This window comes from Oncorhynchus clarkii, chromosome 27 (genome assembly GCF_045791955.1).
Source record: "Oncorhynchus clarkii lewisi isolate Uvic-CL-2024 chromosome 27, UVic_Ocla_1.0, whole genome shotgun sequence".
In the NCBI taxonomy this organism is placed as follows: Eukaryota; Metazoa; Chordata; class Actinopteri; order Salmoniformes; family Salmonidae; genus Oncorhynchus; species Oncorhynchus clarkii.
Window position 1 is genome coordinate 34,014,180 of NC_092173.1, and position 13,771 is coordinate 34,027,950.

General features: G+C 44.9%; 1 protein-coding gene across 2 annotated transcripts in view; it reads left to right on the top strand.

Annotated features, from left to right (window-relative positions):
• Positions 1-13,771, top strand: part of LOC139385814 (guanylate cyclase 1, soluble, alpha 2) — a 101,108-nt gene that overhangs the window by 74,484 nt on the left and 12,853 nt on the right. The gene's annotated exons all lie outside the window — the stretch shown is intronic.

Genomic DNA, 13,771 nt, shown 5'->3' on the forward strand with positions numbered 1-13,771 from the left:
CTTGCCAGCATACTTGGAGTCCAACATGTACGCTGCGGGGTGTATGGGCTTCAGGCAGAAGTCTTCACGCTTTTTGAAACTGCAGTTTCCTCTGCTTGGAGCAACAGTGAAGTGGGCAGGGCAGTACGGATTTCTTCTCTTACATCTGCAAGCAGAGTCTGAACATCAGACAGGATGGCATTGTCTCCCTCAATCTGTGCAATGGCTACGGATATAGGTTTCAGACTGCTTACCACTCTCTCCCAAAATACATCACCAGGAGGATCCTCTTGATGGGGCTGTCCATATCGGCAGACTATGATATGGCCATTTCTTGGAGAGACTCCTTCCCCTCCAGGAGACTGTCAAACATGATGACAACACTAGGCAGCTTCAATGTGGTGCTCTTCTTCGTCTCACTTTGCTTGGTGAGGTAGATTGTTGTTATAACTTGATGACCCTTCACATACCTAACCATTTCCTTGACTCTCTTGCAGAGTATATCCATTGTTTTCAGTGCCATGATGTCCTTGAGGAGCAGATTCAATGCATGAGCAGTACAGCCAATGGGTGTGATGTGAGGGTAGGACTCCTCCACTTTAGACCAAGTAGCCTTCATGTTCGCAGCATTGTCTGTCACCAGTGCAAATACCTTCTGTGGTCCAAGGTCATTAATGACTGCCTTCAGCTCATCTGCAATGTAGCGACCGGTGTGTGTCTGTTGTCCTTTGTGTCTGTGTTCTTGTAGAATACTGTTTGAGGGGTGGAGAAGATTTAGTTAACTATTCCTTGCCCACGAACATTTGACCACTCATCAGAGATGATTGCAATACAGTCTGCTTTCTCTATGATTTGCTTGACCTTCACTTGAACTCTGTTGAACTCTGCATCCAGCAAATTAGTAGATAAATCATGTCTGGTTGGAGGGGTGTATGCTGAGCGAAGAACGTTCAGAAATCTCTTCCAATACACATTGCCTGTGAGCATCAGAGGTGAACCAGTTGCATACACAGCTCGAACAAGACATTCATCAGAATTTCTCTGACTACGCTCCTCCATTGAGTCAAAAAAACTTCTGATTCCAGGAGGACCAAAAGCTGTTGCTATCGATAAGGTGTCTGATTCCAGGAGGACCAAAAGCTGTTGCTATCGATAAGGTGTCTGATTCCAGGAGGACCATAAGCTGTTGCTATCGATAAGGTGTCTGATTCCAGGAGGACCATAAGCTGTTGCTATCGATAAGGTGTCTGATTCCAGGAGGACCATAAGCTGTTGCTATCGATAAGGTGTCTGATTCCAGGAGGACCATAAGCTGTTGCTATCGATAAGGTGTCTGATTCCAGGAGGACCATAAGCTGTTGCTATCGATAAGGTGTCTGATTCCAGGAGGACCATAAGCTGTTGCTATCGATAAGGTGTCTGATTCCAGGAGGACCATAAGCTGTTGCTATCGATAAGGTGTCTGATTCCAGGAGGACCATAAGCTGTTGCTATCGATAAGGTGTCTGATTCCAGGAGGACCATAAGCTGTTGCTATCGATAAGGTGTCTGATTCCAGGAGGACCATAAGCTGTTGCTATCGATAAGGTGTCTGATTCCAGGAGGACCATAAGGTGTTGCTATCGATAAGGTGTCTGATTCCAGGAGGACCATAAGCTGTTGCTATCGATAAGGTGTCTGATTCCAGGAGGACCATAAGCTGTTGCTATCGATAAGGTGTCTGATTCCAGGAGGACCATAAGCTGTTGCTATCGATAAGGTGTCTGATTCCAGGAGGATCATAAGCTGTTGCTATCGATAAGGTGTCTGATTCCAGGAGGACCATAAGCTGTTGCTATCGATAAGGTGTCTGATTCCAGGAGGACCATAAGCTGTTGCTATCGATAAGGTGTCTGATTCCAGGAGGACCATAAGCTGTTGCTATCAATAAGGTGTCTGATTCCAGGAGGACCATAAGGTGTTGCTATCGATAAGGTGTCTGATTCCAGGAGGACCATAAGCTGTTGCTATCGATAAGGTGTCTGATTCCAGGAGGACCATAAGCTGTTGCTATCGATAAGGTGTCTGATTCCAGGAGGACCATAAGCTGTTGCTATCGATAAGGTGTCTGATTCCAGGAGGACCATAAGCTGTTGCTATCGATAAGGTGTCTGATTCCAGGAGGACCATAAGCTGTTGCTATCGATAAGGTGTCTGATTCCAGGAGGACCATAAGCTGTTGCTATCGATAAGGTGTCTGATTCCAGGAGGATCATAAGCTGTTGCTATCGATAAGGTGTCTGATTCCAGGAGGACCATAAGCTGTTGCTATCGATAAGGTGTCTGATTCCAGGAGGACCATAAGCTGTTGCTATCGATAAGGTGTCTGATTCCAGGAGGACCATAAGCTGTTGCTATCGATAAGGTGTCTGATTCCAGGAGGACCATAAGCTGTTGCTATCGATAAGGTGTCTGATTCCAGGAGGACCATAAGCTGTTGCTATCGATAAGGTGTCTGATTCCAGGAGGACCATAAGCTGTTGCTATCGATAAGGTGTCTGATTCCAGGAGGACCATAAGCTGTTGCTATCGATAAGGTGTCTGATTCCAGGAGGACCATAAGCTGTTGCTATCGATAAGGTGTCTGATTCCAGGAGGACCATAAGCTGTTGCTATCGATAAGGTGTCTGATTCCAGGAGGACCATAAGCTGTTGCTATCGATAAGGTGTCTGATTCCAGGAGGACCATAAGCTGTTGCTATCGATAAGGTGTCTGATTCCAGGAGGACCATAAGCTGTTGCTATCGATAAGGTGTCTGATTCCAGGAGGACCATAAGCTGTTGCTATCGATAAGGTGTCTGATTCCAGGAGGACCATAAGCTGTTGCTATCGATAAGGTGTCTGATTCCAGGAGGACCATAAGCTGTTGCTATCGATAAGGTGTCTGATTCCAGGAGGACCATAAGCTGTTGCTATCGATAAGGTGTCTGATTCCAGGAGGACCATAAGCTGTTGCTATCGATAAGGTGTCTGATTCCAGGAGGATCATAAGCTGTTGCTATCGATAAGGTGTCTGATTCCAGGAGGACCATAAGCTGTTGCTATCGATAAGGTGTCTGATTCCAGGAGGACCATAAGCTGTTGCTATCGATAAGGTGTCTGATTCCAGGAGGACCATAAGCTGTTGCTATCGATAAGGTGTCTGATTCCAGGAGGACCATAAGCTGTTGCTATCGATAAGGTGTCTGATTCCAGGAGGACCATAAGCTGTTGCTATCGATAAGGTGTCTGATTCCAGGAGGACCATAAGCTGTTGCTATCGATAAGGTGTCTGATTCCAGGAGGACCATAAGCTGTTGCTATCGATAAGGTGTCTGATTCCAGGAGGACCATAAGCTGTTGCTATCGATAAGGTGTCTGATTCCAGGAGGACCATAAGCTGTTGCTATCGATAAGGTGTCTGATTCCAGGAGGACCATAAGCTGTTGCTATCGATAAGGTGTCTGATTCCAGGAGGACCATAAGCTGTTGCTATCGATAAGGTGTCTGATTCCAGGAGGACCATAAGCTGTTGCTATCGATAAGGTGTCTGATTCCAGGAGGACCATAAGCTGTTGCTATCGATAAGGTGTCTGATTCCAGGAGGACCATAAGCTGTTGCTATCGATAAGGTGTCTGATTCCAGGAGGACCATAAGCTGTTGCTATCGATAAGGTGTCTGATTCCAGGAGGACCATAAGCTGTTGCTATCGATAAGGTGTCTGATTCCAGGAGGACCATAAGCTGTTGCTATCGATAAGGTGTCTGATTCCAGGAGGACCATAAGCTGTTGCTATCGATAAGGTGTCTGATTCCAGGAGGATCATAAGCTGTTGCTATCGATAAGGTGTCTGATTCCAGGAGGACCATAAGCTGTTGCTATCGATAAGGTGTCTGATTCCAGGAGGACCATAAGCTGTTGCTATCGATAAGGTGTCTGATTCCAGGAGGACCATAAGCTGTTGCTATCGATAAGGTGTCTGATTCCAGGAGGACCATAAGCTGTTGCTATCGATAAGGTGTCTGATTCCAGGAGGACCATAAGGTGTTGCTATCGATAAGGTGTCTGATTCATCATTTTCACCTCTTTTCTTTTTTTATTTCACCTTTATTTAACCAGGTGGTCAGTTGAGGACAAGTTCTCATTTACAACTGTGACCTGGCCAAGATAAAGCAAAGCAGTTCGACACATAAAAAAACACAAGAGTTACACATGAAGTAAAACAAACATACAGTCAATAACACAATAGAAAAAGCTATGTACAGTGTGTGCAAATGTAGTAAGATTAGGGAGGTAAGGCAATAAATAGGCTAAAGAGGTGAAATAATTACAATTTAGCATTAATTCTGGAGTGGTAGATGTGCACATGATGATGTGCCAGTAGAGATACTGGGGTGCAAAAGAGCAAAAATAAATAAATAACAACATGGGGATGAGGTAGTTGAGTGTGCTATTTACAGATGTGCTGAGTAAAGGTACAGTGATCGGTAAACTGCTCTGACAGCTGATGCTTAAAGTTAGAGCGGGAGATATGTCTCCAGCTTCAGTGATTTTTGCAATTCGTTCCAGTCATTGGCAGCAGAGAACTTAAAGGAAAGGCTGCCAAAGTAAGTGTTGGCTTTGGGGATGACCAGTGAAATATACCTGCTGGAGCACGTGCTACGGGTGGGTGTTGCTATGGTGACCAGTGAACTGAGATAAGGCGGGGCTTTATTTAGCTTAGACTTATAGATGACCTGGAGCCAGTGGGTTTGGCGACGAATATGTAGCGAGCGCCAGCCAACGAGAGCGTACAGGTCGCAGTGGTGGGTAGTATGGGGCTTTGGTGACAAAATGGATGGCACTGTGATAGACTGCATCCAATTTGTTGAGTAGAGTGTTGGAGGCTATTTTGTAAATGACATCTCCAAAGTCGAGGATCGGTAGGATAGTCAGTTTTACGAGGGTATGTATTGGCAGAACGAGTGAAGGAGGCTTTGTTGCGAAATAGGAAGCCGGTTCTAGATTTAATTTTGGATTGGAGATGTTTGATGTGAGTCTGGAAGGAGAGTTTACAGTCTAACCAGGCACCTATGTATTTGTAGTTGTCCACATATTCTAAGTCAGAACCGTCCAGAGTAGTGATGCTCGAGGGGCGGGCAGTGATCGGCATTTAGTTTTACTAGTATTTAAAAGCAGTTGGAGGCCATGTTAAGCCAGTTGGCCAGTTGGAGGTTTGTTAACACAGTGTCCAAAGAAGGGCCAGATGTATACAGAATGGTGTCGTCTGCATAGAGGTGGATCAGAGAATCACCAGCAGCAAGAGTGACATTATTGATATACAGTATACAGCGAAAAGGTTCGGCCCAAGAATTGAACCCTGTGGCACCCCCTTTAGAGACTGCCAGAGGTCCAGACAACAGGCCCTTTCCGATTTGACACACTGAACTCTATCTGAGAAATAGATGGTGAACCAGGCGAAGCAGTCATTTGAGAAACAAAGGCTATTGAGTCTACCGATAAGAATGTGGTGATTGACAAGAGTCGAAAGCCTTGGCCAGGTTGATGAAGATGGCTGCACAGTACTGTCTTTTATCGATGGCAGTTATGATATCGTTTAGGACCTTGAGGTGCACCATTGACCACCTCAGAAACCAGATTGCATAGTGGAGAAGGTACAGTGGGATTCTAAATGGTCGGTGATCTGTTTGTTAACTTGGCTTTTGAAGATTTTAGAAAGGCAGGGCAGATCGATATAGGTCTATAACAGTTTAGGTCTAGAGTGTATCCCACTTTGAAGAGAGGGATGACCGCGGCAGCTTTCCAATCTTTGGGGATCTCAGACGACACGAAAGAGAGGTTGAACAGGCTAGTAATAGGGGTTGCAACAATTTCTGCAAATCATTTTAGAAAGAGAGGGTCCAGATTGTCTAGCCCAGCTGATTTGTAGGGATCCAGATTATGCAGCTCTTTCAGAATATCAGCTATCTGGATTTGGGTGAAGGAGAAGCGGGGGGGCTTGGGCAAGTTTCTGCGGGGGGTGCAGAGCTGTTGGCCGGGGTATGGGTTAGTAAAATGCTTATTGAAATAATCGATTGTCGTAGATTTATCAGTGGTGACAGAGTTTCCTCAATGCAGTGGGCAGCAGGGAGGAGGTGCTCTTATTCTCCATGGACTTTAGTGTTCCAAAACTTTTTGGAATTAGTGCTACAGGATGCAAATGTCTCTTTGAAAAAGCTAGCCTTAGCTTTCGTAACTGACTGTGTATATTGGTTCCTGACTTCCCTGAAAAGTTGTATATTGCGGGGGCTATTTGATGCTAATGCAGTACCCCACACAATGCTTTTGTGCTGGTCAAGGGCAGTCAAGTTTGGGGAAACCAAGGGCTATATCTGTTCTTAGTTCTGCATGCTTATTTAAGATGGTAAGGAAAGCTCTTTTAAAGAGCAACCAGGCATCCTCTACTGATGGGATGAGGTCAATATCCTTCCAGGATACCCGGGCCAGGTCGATTAGAAAGGCCTGCTCGCTGAAGTGTTTAAGGGGGATTTTGACAGTGATGAGGGGTGGTCGTTTGACTGCGGACCTATTATGGAAGCAGGCAATGGGGCAGTGATCGCTGAGATCCTGGTTGAAGACAGCAGAGGTGTATTTAGAGGCCAAGTTGGTTAGGATGATATCTATGAGGGTTCACATGGTTACAGATTTAGGGTTGTACCTGGTAGGTTCCTTGATAATTTGTGAGATTGAGTGCATCTAATTTAGATTGTAGGATGGCCCGGGTGTTAAGCATATCCCAGTTTAGGTCACCTAACAGTACAAAATCTGAAGATAGATGGGGGGCAATTAATTCACATATGGTGTCTAGGGCACAGCTGGGGGCTGAGGGGGGTCTATAACATGATGTAACAGTGAGAGACTTATTTCTGGAAATGTGGATTTTTAAAAGTAGAAGCTCGAATTGTTTGGGCACAGACCTGGATAGTATGACAGAACTATGCAGGCTTTCTCGGCAGTAGATTACAACTCCGCCCCCTTTGGCAGTTCTTTCTTGTCGGAAAATGTTGTAGTTGGGGATGGAAATTTCTGAATTTTTGGTGGCCTTCCAAAGCCAGGATTCTGACACAGCTTGGACATCAGGGTTGGCGTGGTGTGCTAAAGCAGTGAATAAAAAAAACTTAGGGAGGAGGCATTTGATGTTAACATGCATGAAACCAAGGCTTTTACGGTTACAGAAGTCAATAAATGATAGCGCCTGGGGAATAAGTGTGGTGCTGCGGGCTACAGGGCCTGGTTTAACCTCTAAATCACCAGAGGAACAGAGAAGGAGTAGGATGAGGGTACAGCTAAAGGCTATACGAATTGGTTGTCTAGTGCATTGGGATCAGCGAATAAAAGGAGCAGATTTCTGGGTGTGGTAGAATAGATTCAGGGCATAATGTACAGACATGGGTATGGTAGGATGTGATTACAGTGGAGGTAAACCTAGGCGATGAGTGACGATGAGAGCGGTTGCGTCTCTGGAGGCACCAGTTAAGCCAGGTGAGGTCTCCACATGTGTGGAGGGTGGGACAAAAGAGCTATCTAAGGCATTTAGGGTGGGGCTGGGGGCTCTACAGTGAAATTAAACAATAGTAACTAAACTAATCAGCAGTAGACAAGGCATATTGACATTAGGGAGAGGCATGTGTAGCCTAGTGACCATAGGGTCCAATGAGCAGCAATAGGTGAGTCAGGGAGCCGTTCGGTAGTCGCTACTACGCTAGGCGAGCTCGAGACACACAGATTCAGAAAGCTAGCGGGCCGGAGATAGCAGATGGGTCTTCGGCAACGTCGCAACGGAAAAGCCTGTTGAAACCACCTCAGACGATTACGTCTGGAGACCAGTCGTGATGGATCGGCGGGGCTCCGTGTCGGCAATAAAGAGTCCAGGCCAATTGGCAAAAGAGATATTGTAGCCCAAGAATTAGCTGGTAGACCTCGAATAGAAGTAGAGGGACTTTTGTCAGAGGTTGCTTGTTGTGAGTGCTGCGGGAACTTTATCCACTTGGCCAGATGATTCTGCATCTTTGTTGCATTCTTCACATGTGACTTGGCACAGTATTTGCGAATGTACACAGCTTTTCCTTCCACATTAGTTGCAGTGAAATGTCTCCACACATCAGATAGTGCCTGTGGCATTTTCCTGTAAAGATGAGAAAATAATGTGTAAAAAAAATAAATAAATACATTCCATGTACAGATAAATAGTTAAGCAGTTTGATTAAATAACTCCTTTATTAGATAAATGTTTTAAATGAAACATGTATGGAAACAGGTGAATGAACACTCCCCAGTTGGCAGGCTCAAGCAAGCTAAACCCCACATGGTAGCAAAAACTAACTAGCAGAAATTGTTAACAAGTTAGAAATGATTGTAAACACACGTTGCTGCAGGCTACTTTTTACTGTTTAACAAAAACATAATGTATGTCATATAAAATATATTCATCCCACCCAGTATTGTAATCAACATTTACCAGAAAGCAGGTAGTTCTTGGTTCAGACAGTGTAGTACTGTGGGCTCAATAGCATCTCATTAGTGTGCAAGATCTTGAGAATCAGCTGTACATACTGTATGATGGAAGAGTGCACTGCACATGTGATGGAAGAATGCACTGTGCATGCAGAGGGTTGCAATTCCATTGAATTGGGGCTAGATTAATCAAAATATGCCACAAGATCTAGAATTGCTTTATGTGTATCCCACAAAAAAGGTTCACTGCTATGTCCTAGCTGAATTAATTTAAACATAATTCCCAAAATTCCCGGGCTTAACTTCCCATGGAACATTTCCCGGAAAGTTTCCGACCCTTTGCAACCGTACTCAATACATTGTTTTCACTGCTGTTGATGATACTACAGAGGATTTTTGAGAGATTGCTGCTAAAGCATATTCTACGATAATTATTAGGGTCAAATTTGTCTCCACTTTTGTGGATTGGTGTCATCAGGCCTTGGTTCCAAATAAAAGGGAATATCCCAGAGCTGAGGATAATGTTGAAGAGTTTTAAGAATAGCCAATTGGAATTTGTTGTCTGTATATTTTATAATTTCATTGAGGATACCATCAACCCCACAGGCCTTTTTTTGTTAGAGGGTTTGTAGTTCATACAATGTAATTGGAGAATCCAGTGGGTTCTGGTAGTCTTTAATAGGTGATTCTAAGATGTGTATTTGATCATGTATATGTTTTTGCTGTTTGTTCTTTGTTATTGGGCTGAAAAGGTTGGAGAAGTGATTTATCCATATTCTTCATCAAACCATTTCTCATTCTTAGTTGTCTTAGGTTTTCTGCCTGAATTAAAATGTGATATGTCCGCTGATAGGTCAAATATGTTGTTCAGGCTTCCTGCTGCCAAATTTACACCTTCACTATTGGAGGAAAACATTTTGTCCAGGAAGTTGTCTAGGAGGGATTGGATTGGTTGTTGGCCCATTGTTTTTGGTAGGTTTCTACACTACCCTCCTTCCATCTATACATTTTTTTAAATAGTATGCAGTTTGTTCGGCTTCGAAGCCTCGTGGTTGATTCTTGCTCTGTTCAAGTAGATTGAGATTTTGATGTAATCTGATAGGAGTTTCAGTGGGCTGAATGTGAACGCTCTGAGAGACTCAGGGATGAGGTCGGTGATAAAGTATTCTACAGTACTACTGCCAAGAGATGAGCTATAGGGGTACCTACCGTAGGAGTCCCCTCAAAGCCTACCATTGACTATGTACAGACCTGGCGTGCGACATAGCTGCAGGAGTTGTGACCCGTTTTTGTTGGTTATGTTGTCGTAGTTGTGTCTAGGTGGGCATATGGGGGAGGGAATTCTGTCACCTTACGTCTGCTCTATAGCAAATTAGCATACCCTCTGAGTCCCTTCCCTGTTTACCACCTGGTAGTTTGGTGGATGGAACTACCAGCTCTCTGTAACCTAGAGGGCAACCAGTGGGGTCCATCTCCGCCATACCATGTTACTTGTAGGATGAAATGTCTGTATTTCTGATTTCTTTGAAGTCCTGCTCTTTAGACCAAAGGCAGATGATCTCAGGCCTAGGATATTCCAGGATGAGATAGTGAAGGCTTTGTGTTCCATAAAGGCAGATGACCTCAGGCCTTGGATATTCCAGGATGAGATAGTGAAGGATTTGTGTTCCATAAAGTGTCCACTGTTGTTGGCCGTGTGGTTTGGCCCCAGACCATTAAGTGTGAGCAGAGCCTGCTGAGCATCTGCTACATGCCATTGGCTTGGGCTAGTGTAAGATTGGGGGTTGGGCCTGTTTGTCCGCTCACGGTCTGGGCATATGTGTGACTCATGTTGAGGCCCTCTTTGCTGGAGTGGGGGGCATGGGGTGGGAGGCGGTCGCGCAGGTCTGGGAGAGTATCCCACAGGTCTGGGAGAGAGGTCTGGGAGAGTGTCTCACAGGTCTGGGAGAGAGGTCTGGGAGAGTGTCTCACAGGTCTGGGAGAGTGTCCCACAGGTCTGGGAGAGAGGTCTGGGAGAGTGTCTCACAGGTCTGGGAGAGTGTCCCACAGGTCTGGGAGAGAGGTCTGGGAGAGTGTCTCACAGGTCTGGGAGAATGTTCGCTGATCTGGGAGAGTGTCCCGCAGGTCTGGGAGAGAGGTCTGGGAGAGTATCCCACAGGTCTGGGAGAGAGGTCTGGGAGAGTGTCCCACAGGTCTGGGAGAGAGGTCTGGGAGAGTGTCCCACAGGTCTGGGAGAGTGTCCCGCAGGTCTGGGAGAGTGTTCGTTGATCTGTTGCTCTTATGTGAGGTGGTGGGGCTGTGGTTGAGGGCGATGTCCTTTAGGGTCCTGGCGACGGTGGACTCTGCTGCCTTGTATAGGTGGACCTGGTCATAAAGGCTGTTCAAGTCCAGGGTGGAGTGGTGGGCCAGGGTGGAGTGGTGGACCAGGGTGGAGTGGTGGGCCAGGGTGGAGTGGTGGGCCAGGGTGGAGTGGTGGACCAGGGTGGAGTGGTGGGTCAGGGTGGAGTGGTGGGCCAGGGTGGAGTGGTGGACCAGGGTGGAGTGGTGGGCCAGGGTGGAGTGGTGGGCCAGGGTGGAGTGGTGGGCCAGGGTGGATTGGTGGACCAGGGTGGAGTGGTGGGCCAGGGTGGAGTGGTGGGCCAGGGTGGAGTGGTGGGCCAGGGTGGACTGGTGGACCAGGGTGGAATGGTGGGCCAGGGTGGAGTGGTGGACCAGGGTGGAGTGGTGGGCCAGGGTGGAGTGGTGGGTGTTACAGGAATTAAATTCCTGTTTTAATACCCAATCAAAATTAAACTCTCTGTCAATTCATAAGGATTTGTATGACCCTTATTTTATAAAAATGGACAGAGCCCAGTCTTAAAGTCAAACAGCAGATTTTATTCACGAGAGTACTGCTCCTTACACATTTTACCACAGGTTATAAACTGAAAATGACGTCAGCGTTTTCTAAATGTTCTGTCTCTTCTTGACACTGGTAGAAAGGCTCTATAGTTCTCAAGCCTTCCCACCTCGCCTAGAGCCAAGGTCAGCCTGTGTAGATAAGCATTCTGGCCAGTCTGGCGATATAGTTCATTCATTTCTACCAAGGAACAGACAGTCATTGTTCTAATTCTTGATTATATTTACACACATTATATTTAGTACTAAGATTAAAAAGAAAATTCATACATATACAGTAACATAATAGTATTCTGATTAGTACATATACAGTAACATAATAGTATTCTGATTAGTACATATACAGTAACATAATAGTATTCTGATTAGTACATATACAGTAACATAATAGTATTCTGATTAGTACATATACAGTAACATAATAGTATTCTGATTAGTACATATACAGTAACATAATAGTATTCTGATTAGTACATATACAGTAACATAATAGTATTCTGATTAGTCAGTCCTGATTGAAATGTATACATAATTAGTCATTATTGATAAAAATTCCCTTAATTAACAGTGGGCCAGGTAAACATTTTGTTTTAAGGCACAGTCACGGGAAATACTTGCATTTACCCAATGTATGGTAGCAGGGTGGAAGCCTTTTCGTGGTAGCAGCATGAGGATAATCATTTGTGCGTTGAAGAAAGTGGTAGAAGCTTTTTCATTCACTCCCTTGAGTGCTGTAGCCACCCTGTCCTGCTGTGTTCTCAGGTTGTTTGTGCCTGTGTGTATTATTATGTGGCTGGGTGACCCTAGTTGGTCCTCAGACAGAAGGTCTAGGGCGCGCTGGGTGTTTGGACACCAGAGTTTAGACACTGTGTGTTTGGGAAAAAGTTTCTTTTATTGTATATATTTCCCATGTGAGTCCATAAGGAGTACAATCTGTGTCTTGTGTGTGTCCTCAGCGGGTGTGGGGGGTTTGTCAGGAGTGCTATCAGGGGGGCTGACAGGGGGGTGATATGAGGAAATGGGGTCCCCTGGGCTTGATGTTTTTCATTTATCTGTCCTGCTGTGATGACGAAGCTTTGGTCTCTCTCTCTCATTGCCAAGGTTACCCACATTGGTGTGCTGGCATGTGCTCATTGGTGTTAGTAACCATGGAGATGAGATACTGAAGTGGATCATTAGAGATCCACTTCTAGGGCTGTTGCGGTGACTGTATTACTGTCACACCGGCGGTCACGTCGGCAGACAAATTCCACATGACCGTTTAGTCACGGTAATTAGGCTTCTCCAAGCTCTGATGCTGCTGATGGTCATTAGTAGCCTACCAAACTTGCCAACTGCCTGGTACTCAGCACTCTGTTGTCCCTCTAATCACTCTGACATCAATGCAAATGTCTTTGAAAATCGAACACTTCATGAGAGCCCATGAACTCATGTTGTATAGATGACATGCATTTTTTTCCCAGTGCCCCTGTTTTGATACAGGTGCATGTTAATGGTCCTTACTAAATCAAAACAGATGTCACACATACAATAATTAATGTATATGAAGACAAGATTAAATCAATAACAGTCTGATGGGTGGCAATATTAGCCTATCACTTGTGAATGATATATTATCACTAGTGAATCATGCCCAGCAAAATAAACAATGCATTTTTGCCCATAGGCCATAGGCCTATATGTTTTAAAAAGGTTTGTATCACAACTAAAGTGGCCAAATAACTTTATAAAATGAAGCACATTAATTCACTTTACAAGGGGTGTAGAGCCTAACTGGCATATATTAACAGGGCGTGAGTTTCAAGTTTGGGGAAGATAAACAGACACCTTCTTTATAATAAAAGCATTACATGCAGAATCACATTTGCGGTCACTATTGATAATGGTGTTTTCCACTAATGGAACATATGCGCTTCCAGCCTACTACCATGTGAGCATTACTGTGTTCATAATGTGAAGAAATAGCCTAATAGTTTATCAACATTTTAAGCTAAACGTTCTGATCTGTTGCGTCAGCCACATTGTGTAAAAAAGGTTTTTTGATGCTGGTGGTTGTATTCATTTGAGATCTATCTCATCCCACAACTGTCCCAGACTATGTTTGGAATATGTATTTCTCACACAGAATAGAATAGGTGGACTTTTGTCCTATGGGGGATGGTAGATTGACGTAGGCTAGTGCTTTTGCTGTTCGTTAGGCCTACTCATCTTGTTGGCTGACGAAAAAATATATTCAATATGCACCTCGGAATTGGATTAGGATGTCTTCACTTGTAGCTTGTGAGAAGGACCGGATCACGTGATGGAGAGCCGTGTGAGTGAGAGGAGCTTCGGATTGCGAAGCACACTCAGGGAGAAGGGCACAACTCAGTACTCCGCAC